Source organism: Gekko japonicus, unplaced genomic scaffold (genome assembly GCF_001447785.1).
Source record: "Gekko japonicus isolate JY-2015 unplaced genomic scaffold, Gekko_japonicus_V1.1 scaffold2746, whole genome shotgun sequence".
NCBI lineage: Eukaryota > Metazoa > Chordata > Lepidosauria > Squamata > Gekkonidae > Gekko > Gekko japonicus.
Genome location: NW_015160919.1, coordinates 142,692 through 151,777, shown reverse-complemented (window position 1 = coordinate 151,777; position 9,086 = coordinate 142,692). Strand labels below are relative to the sequence as shown.

General features: G+C 48.9%; 1 non-coding gene across 1 annotated transcript; it reads left to right on the top strand.

Moving 5' to 3' along the window:
- The first annotated feature begins 7,983 nt into the window (after positions 1-7,983).
- Positions 7,984-8,055, top strand: TRNAV-GAC. The gene has a single exon. It is a non-coding gene; the product is annotated as a tRNA-Val (tRNA).
- Positions 8,056-9,086: the final 1,031 nt, after the last annotated feature.

Genomic DNA, 9,086 nt, shown 5'->3' with positions numbered 1-9,086 from the left:
CCAGCACTTCCACTCTGCTTTCCTGGCTATCTGAACTCCCCCGTTGTGAACTGAAGCCGGATGGGAAGTCTGAACTGGCAGATCCATTTGCACCAGGTGCATTTTTTTTTAGCAGCTGCCAATATTCACATAGGCACAAACAATACCCACCAAGGGAAGACCATCTACAATTCACAGCTATGTTCAAAACTATATATTATATTCATTGAAATACAAAGAAGGGTTAGTGGTCACAACCCAATAGAGCATATAGACATAGATCCAACAGATTGCTCCTAACAATTATAGTTTAAACAAAGAACATATTCAAAACCAACAGTGGGCTTTTCTGTAATTCCATACATAGATAGTGTCCATAGACCTCCAAACAGAAAGTAACGGCAACAGAAGACTCCCACTGTGGAAAGAATAGCAGCCGAACGCCTCTCCCATGTATAAATCAAGCGTTTCAAAGATCTTCAACAGCGGCTGGTAAAACGGAACTCTTTTGTGTTGTGACCACTAACCCGGTTCTGACCACTAACCCATCTTTGTATTTTAATGAGTATAATACAGTTTAATGAGTATAATATACAGAGGGCCAGTTTGGTGTAGTGGTGAAGTGCGTGGACTCTAATCTGGGAGAACCAGGGTTGATTCCCCACTCCTCCACTTGCACCTGCTGATGTGACCTTGGGTCAGTCACAAGCTCTGGCACAGCTGTCCTTGAAAAAGAGCAGTTTGTGCCAGAGTTCTCTCAGCCCCACCCACCTCACAGGGTGCCTGTTGTGGGGAGGAGAAGGGAAAGGAGTTTGTAAGTCGCTCTGAGAATCCAAGTGAAGGGCGGGGTATAAATCCAATCTCTTCTTCTTCTTCTTTTGAACATAGTTGTGAATTGTAGATGGTCTTCCCTTGGTGGGTATTGTTTGTGGCTCTACTTCTACACTAAGGGTTCCCTATTGTCTTTTGAATATTCACATAGGAGCATGAGTGCACATGTGCATGTATCCACTTTTTTTAAAAAAGGAAACCGACCGGGCAGCAAGCTCTGTGATTTACGTACTACAGTAATGTGGACCCCTCACCACTGGACAAGCACACAGGAAAACTACCGCAGGGTGTGCTGTCTGGGTGGTCATTCCCCCAACAATTTGTACCAGCACACTTAGAGACATGCCCAGACTGTGCCTATCCTCCAGTGTGACCGCAGCCTGACTAGACAGAACGGACTTTGATGGACCAAGGGTGTGATTCAGTATAAGGCAGTTTCATGGGGGCATAAAAACCTTCTCTTCTTCTTCTTCTTAAAAAAAATTAACAGAGCAGATATGAGCTAACATTACCTTTAGCCGTCTTTTCAAAAATTCTCTTCTTCCAACTCTCTCCATAGATTTTGCATTTCCAAATTATTTGTTCTTGTTTCGGCACTGGAACGGGTGTATTAGGGATTCACCATTCTCCTGCTTTTTTAATCGTCTGGATTTTGTACAGAGGACTTTTGCATGTACTTTATGTTGCAGATTTTTATTTGTTCTGTTTGTTCGTCTCCCCATTCCTCACGTACATTACCAAGGCAATTGCGTGAGCATACAAAACACTGCAAAGAAAGCTATTATGAAAGATGGAACAAGTCCATTATACCAGGGGTTTTTTTTGTGCACGTCAAACATGACCAAGAAAGTATCTTGATGCAATCACACCGAAGTCTCTTTCTTTCCCCCACAGTGTTTATCAATTCACATGTGCACTCAGCAGCTCAAAGAGTGAGTGAACTGTCTGAAAAGCAGAGGCAAATCCCTGTTCCAGATTTTAAGAAATTCCCCCATTCCAACTAGAATTAAGGAAGGAGAAGAAGAAGAGGAGGGGGGGGGGAGAGATTGGATTTATGCCCTGCCCTTCACTCAGAGTCTCAGAGCAGCTTACAAACTCCTTTCACTTCCCCTCCCCGCAACAGACACCCTGTGAGGTAGGTGGGGCCGAGAGAGCTCTTGAGAGAACTGCTCTTTCAAGGACAGCTCTGACAGAACTATGGCTTACCCAAGGTCATCCAGCAGCTGCAAGTGGAGGAGTGAAGAATCAAACCCGATTCTCCCAGATTAGAGTCCGTGCACTTAACCACTACACCAAAGGAGGAATGCAAAGATCTGTGACCATAAACAACCACTTGGCAAAAGAACACAAATATCCTCCAAATCAAGTTTACAGTTACCAGCTCCAGGTCAGAAAGATCTGGGGACCCAGCCTGGGAGGGCAGATTTTGGGGATGGGATAGACCTCAGTGGGGTACAATGCCATCAACGCCACCATCCAAAGCATCCGTGTTCTCCAGGGGAACTGATCTGGAGATCAGCTGTGATTTTGAGAGGGCTCCAGGCTTCACCTGGAGGTTGGCAACTCTGTATTGTATGTATACCATGGTGAGTTATGACGTGGTTATCGGTCATGCGCAGGGCTCTAGTCAGGGGGGAGCTCTCAGGTACGGAGCTCCGGAAGAGAACCTCTAGGGGGCAGGGCGGTCACGTGGTGAAGCCCCGCCCCCTTCTTTACCCCGCCCTCTGCTTCGATCCTCATTCCGTTTGGGAATGAGGATGAAGCAGGAGGGTAAGTAGCCGGGCCTTCTGACACACTTCCGGTGATGTCAGGGGGTGTGGCCTTCTGTCACTTCCGGTGATGTCAGGGGGCGTGGCATATGCAAATAAGTTATGCTAATGAGTTATGCTAATGAGCTCCGGCAGCTCTTTTCCTACAACAAGACCCCTGGTCATGCGTAACAAGAAAAGAGAGCCGCCAAAGGAACGGCTTTGAACTTGGGTGTTCCGCTTCCAAACCGAACTCTCCATCCACTGCTCCAATGCCGCCCCACTGCCTATGCCTTGTTGTGATTTCTGATCAGTGCGCCAGCAGCATACAGCAAGGAAAGGGGTATGGGGGGGAGGCAGGTTAATAGGGGATCACCATTTACAGGAGTGTCTCGAGAGTGTCCTACCGGTGTTAAGTGCTCCAGTGCACAGGAGAGGTTATCCTCGTTGCCTCCATCACAAGATCTAATTGATCAAACCGTCTCAGGTGCCCTTTAATGAGTTGCGCAGAAACCCATTTTGCTCAGCGTCTGACTCCATCGCCCCCCCCCCCGCACGCTGTCCGTCCCCCTCCTAAGCAATTACCTGCCATGGAACATAATCTGCAGACACGCCGCCAGCCACCTAAGGCCCGCAGAGGAAGACTTCTGGAAAGGTCTCGGAGACGGGCTGCTCTCTAAGTGACGGAAATGTAAAAAAACCCACTGAGGTAAATGCAACATGAAAAGGGCAAAGCGAAAGCCAGCTTGGCGGAAAAGGCACGTTTAGAGAGGCCCGCTGTCATATCTTCCCTGCCAGTGCTGCTGCCACCACCTTCTTCGTGTTGCACGAAGAAGAACCCCCTCAACCTGCAGACTGGTGGGGGAGAAACAAATAGGCACCTCGCCCTTCTATTGGACGCCTGTCAAATGTTCATGGGTGGAGGGGTGGATGACTCTTGAATGTCCTGCTCATCTTCTAATGAGAGGCGCTTCTAATGCAGACAGGGATGTGATTGGTTAGACATTACAGGGAGTTGGCGGTATGATTCCCATGTTTGGAATGCAGTAGTGGATGGATATGAATTGTTCAAGGAAGAAGGAGGAGGAGGTTTTTAGACCCCACTCTTTTCTACCTTAAGGAGTCTCAAAGTGGCTTACAATTTCCTCCCTTCCCTACCCCACAACAGACACCCTGTGAGGTAGGTGGAGCTGAGAGAGCTCTCTCAAGGACTGCTCGCGAGAGAACAACTCTGAGAGAACTTGTGACTGACCCAAGGTCACACCAGCAGCTGCATGTGGAGGCGTGGGGGATCAAACCCGGTTCTCCCAGATTAGAGTCCGCGCTCCTAACCACTACAGCAAACTTGCTCAGAAGGGGCTGTGGAGCGGACCTTGGGGGCGATTCCCTCTTCTGGTTAAGAATCTGTCTGATTGATAATCTCTGAAGAAAAAAGGGGCTGTACCAAGGCAAAACGGAGATGAAGAAACCCACTGGCACAGAGGGAAATAGAATCTTTAATCGCTATACATGTTTCACGCGCAGCTTCATCAAAGGGGAATCTTTCCAATTCTCTGTCGCTCCATTCCTAGACATATCCTAGAACAAAGATTCCCCCGGACCTGACAAAGCCGCACACGGAATGCCTAGAGGTTGTATAACTATTAAAGATCCTGTTTCCCCTCCGCACCGATTTGTTTCTTCCTCTTCATGACTGATAATCCCTCCCACCCCAGTAGCAGAACAGGCATACAAAGATGCACCATGGAAACGATGGTGGTTTCTGTTGGAAGTTCCAGAGGCGATGTCCCCTGTTTCAGACCGCCGGACTGAGTGGCAAGAGAGGCTAGATAGCTAGACAGGCACACTGACCTTTCTTCCTGTATCTGCTCTTCTGCCACTGTCCTGTTTGAAATGTTGATTGTGTTCTCAGGGGTCAACTTCCCCTGTCCTGCTTCTCTCTCACTCTGAATGAAGACTTGCTTGAAGAGACTGGAAGAGAGAGCCAGTTTGGTGTAGTGGTTAAGTGCACGGACTCTAATCTGGGAGAAGCGGGTTTGATTTCCCCACTCCTCCACTTGGACCTGGCTGGATGACCTTGGGCAAGCCATAGTTCTGATAAGAGCTGTTCTTGAAAAAAGAGCCGTTTCTGTCAAGAGCTCTCTCAGCCCCACCTACCTCACAGGGTGTCCATTGTGGGGAGGGAAAGGGAAAGGAGTTTGTAAGCCGCTCTGAGACACCTTCGGGTAGTGAAGGGCGGGGTATAAATCCAATTGCTTCTCTTCTTCTTCTCTCTACCTGTCCTCTCCCGGCACCATGAGGCAGACGGGCCTCTCGCCATCTGCCTCCATCCTTTAGCTGGTAAGTTCACAATCTATCAATCTCCGCTCTTTCCTACCCAAAGGGTGCGTTCAGACGCGGCGTTTCAGCCGGCATAAACTGTACCGGTTGGAACCGGTGCAGTTTATGCTAGCTGAAACCCGATCACACTTACCTCCATTTTGCGGCTCCCATCGGTGTATGCCCGCTCACACGCTGTGGGCGTCGGCTTTTTTTTAAAAAAAAACACAGTTTGAGCATGCGCATAGGCAGCCATTCACAGAATGGCGATCTTTGCACATGCTCAAAACACCCCACATTACATTTAAACTTTAAAGGTAAGGACTTACCTTTAAAGTTTAAAGACCAAACTGGCCTCCCTGAAGTCCCGGACTCCTCCGGATAGTTAAAGTAAGGGCTTTTTTTTTTTTTTTTACAAACGCTCAGGGCGAAGCTTTGCCCAAGCGCATATCACTCAGTTTTTTTTAAAAAATGGCTAGACACCGGTGGAGAGCGATCAGACGGAGGGGTACATCGAAAGCAACCGTTGCACTCAGTATACCACCACTTGGGGACCTAGTGGCAGAGTGCAATGGTTTAAAGGGATTTACAACAGTAAGGGACGGGAGGCAGATGCTCGCCGTCTGAACGCCGGTAAGTACACCGGTTGGAACCGGCACCTATACCGTTGTAAATCCCCCGTCTGAACGCACCCAAAGTGTACTTCTCAAATAAAGAGAGAAGTATTCCTCTTCTAAACTTGCAGTGTGGCTCTGTGTAGCTTCGTAAACTGAGTAACCTGGTAAAGGGATGCTCCTGCGTTTTTAACTTTATTGAAGCACTCTGCTAACTAATGGTGACTGGACCAGCCACGCCAGTTCACCTCAATAGTTTTACCTCCTGCTTCCTGAAGGATGAAGACAACTGAAGGCAGAAAGCCAAAAGTGTGAATTCCACCCACGCCGCTCGGCCCCCTTCAGATAAACGGGGTTTTGTGAGCCAGCCAGTTCTCAGTTTATCTCTGAAAGGCATCAGAAGAGAAGAAGAGAGGAGCCCTTCCTCGGTACAACGTGCTGGGCTTGAGAGCTTCCGTGTTTGGTCTCCAATCAGCCCTTTCCTCTCTGTTTTCTGCTCGCCGGCTGGCTGGCATGACAGGAATCACCGAACAACCGAGGGAGAATGAGAACGCGGGGAGCTGCCGGAGCGGTTGTTTTTGCCCGGTGCACTTGACGTGCGGTGCTTTTATCCTCCCACAGGCTGTGGTTGACGAGCATTTGACAGAGGGCCCCAGCAGCGAAGCAACACACCGCCAGCGAGGGTGTCATTTCTGCTGCGAATCTCCAAGCGCCTTTCTCTGAACTCTCATCTCCCTCTGTAAAGTGTGACTTAGCCAGTTAAATGAACGTTTTTATGGTATCATAGGAAGGAAGGCATGCGCTCCCGTGACAGTGCGCGATCAAGGCTGTGTGTGCACACGCTGTTGTTTTGCAAGAGGGCAGAAAAAGCCCAGCAAGTGGTATTGATGGGAGAAGACAGGTTCCTAAAAATCTGAAGGGAGGAGGAGTACGGATATGCCTGTTATCTTTGCGAAGTCGAAGACAGAAGCTGCAATCGGTGTTAGACAAGGGCGTAGACTTTCCAATTTCCGAAGGGGGGGGGGCTGGGGCTGGGCCAGAGGCATTGCTGTGCTAGGTCCTTAAAAGAACCGAGGCCCATAAGAACATAAGAACATAAGAGACGCCAATGTTGGATCAGGCCAAAGGCCCATCCAGTCCAACACTCTGTGTCACACAGTGGCCAGAAATACCAGGTGCCATCAGGAGGTCCACCAGTGGGGCCAGGACATTAGAAGCCCTCCCACTGTTGGCCCTCCCACAGTGACATCATAGGGAGGAGCCAGTGACATCACAGGCCATTGGCACTATTTATGGAGGTGGCACAATGTGGGATTTAGGAAGGGGTGCTCCAGAAATTTAGGGGGTCCTGGGAACCCTTGGGAAAGGATCTTTCTCTGTCTGCATCTCTAGAGATCACTTGCATCAGAGCAGACCATGCTAAAGTAGATGGACAAATAGGGGGGGAGAGAGAAAGAAATATATTTCTTATTTCATGCTCACGCCTAAGATTTATGAACCTTATAGTACCTGGGAAGTCAGTTCCCCATCCTAATTTGATATAGGGATGCCAGCGTCCAGGTGGGGCCCAGCAATCACCAAGAATCAGGGCTATTTTGGGGCAGGAACGCACAGGAACGGAGTTCCGGCTGGCTCCCAAGTTGGCCATTCCCAGCAGGAACACATTAGCATAATAGGCCACACCCAACAGCAGAAACTCATTCGGATTGGCTACAATTAGGGCTGTGTGGCCTAACATGCAAAAAGCCCTGGGTCTTGACAACAAACAAGGTAAAGAGAATAAGAAGCAAAAGGTGGGTGTGGCTGGATGACCACACTTCTGGTAACATGGGGTGTGGCCTAATATGCGAATGAGCTGTGCTGTCAGGGTGTGGCCTAATATGTGAATGAGCTGTTCTGTCAGGGTGTGGCCTAATATGCTAATGAGTTCCTGCTGTTGGGTATGGCCTATTATGCTAATGAGTTCCTGCTGGGCTTTTTCTACAAAAAAAGCCCTGCCCAGAATTATCACTGATCTCCAAAGTCCAGACTAGAGTAAGCAGTTCCCCTGGAGAAAACAACTGCTCTGGCATTCTTAGGGATGCCAACCTCCAGGTGGCACCTGGAGGTCCCTGGCTTATCACTGTTGGTATTCCAGATGGCCAAGACCAGTGTCCCTAGAGAACATGTCTGCTGAGGTCCCTCCCCTCCAGAAGCCCCGCCCTCCCGAGGTTCCACCTCCAGATTTTCCAGGTATTTCCCAACCCAGAGCTGGCAACCGTGGGCATTATACCCTGCTGAGGTCCCTCCCTGCCCAAAACCTCACCCCTTCAGGCTCCCCCAACCCCAGATCTCCTAGTCCATAGCTGACAACGCTAAATATGAATAGCAGACATGCCAACCCATTGCAAAATGGCACATAAGGCTCAAATGAATGGCTGCGACCAGGTCTTGTTTCGTTCAACTGATCACTGGGATGCTAGGAAAGGTTATTTAAGTTATTTATTTAGGGAGGGGCGGTGGCTCAGTGGTAGAGCATCCGCCTGACATGCAGAAGGTCCCGGGTTCAATCCCCAGCATCTCCAGCAGAAAGGACCAGGCAGTCGGTGATGGGAAAGACCTCCGCCTGAGACCCTGGAGAGCTGCTGCCAGTCTGAGCGAACAACACTGACTTTGATGGACCAAGGGTCTGATTCAGGAGAAGGCAGCCTCATGTGTTCATGTGTTCACAGTCAGCTCCACCTTCCACCCACAGAATGGTTGAGGCTTTCCCCATTCACCCACCCAGCTTTGGATAACCAGGTGACCAGGGCCAGGGCATTTTCGGTGGCAGCTCCTACCTGGTGGAAGGAGCTCCCGGAAGAGATCCGGGCCCTGCGGGACTTTTCTCAGTTCCGCAGGGCCTGTAAGACGGAGCTCTTCCGCCAGGCCTTTGGGTAGGAGCCGCCGCCACTACTATTCCACCTTCGCCTCCTATGCACTGTTGTATTACCATTATGATTATCTGGATCCCACTGGGGGGGAGTGAGGTGTCCGGGCAGGGATTGGATGGCAAGATCTCAGGAAGTTATTATGGATCTACCCATCTTGCTTTCCTTATTTTCAATATTCAAAACCAAGTCAAGACAAAACCCTTCCTGCGTTGACTAAACCTCTATATTTCTATAGCTTTTTGAGGTTAAAGATGGTGAAGGAATAATGGTAATATCCATTAGTGTTGTAGTAAATAAATGTGATACAAGACTTGGAACTATATGTAAACTTGCTGTTGATGTCGTTTATGTGCACAATATAGGCCTATAAAACCTAATAAAAACAATTATATATAAAAAAAAGATCTACCCATCTTGGTTAAATCCTCCTTCTCCTCCTCCTTCTCTGTCTCCGTCTCCTCCTCCTCCTCCATACTAATACTAATACTAATACTAATAATAATTTGACTTATATCATGCCCTCCCTTTCTATTGCACATTGTCCGGATTAATAATCAAGTGAAGAAGAGAGAGGAGAAACAAAGTAATGTCTTCCAGCCCAGCTGGCTCAGATCAGACACCACACCTTTGCCACTGGCATCCATCCCACCCCTGTTTTTCTTCCACCAGCCACCAGTATGGCA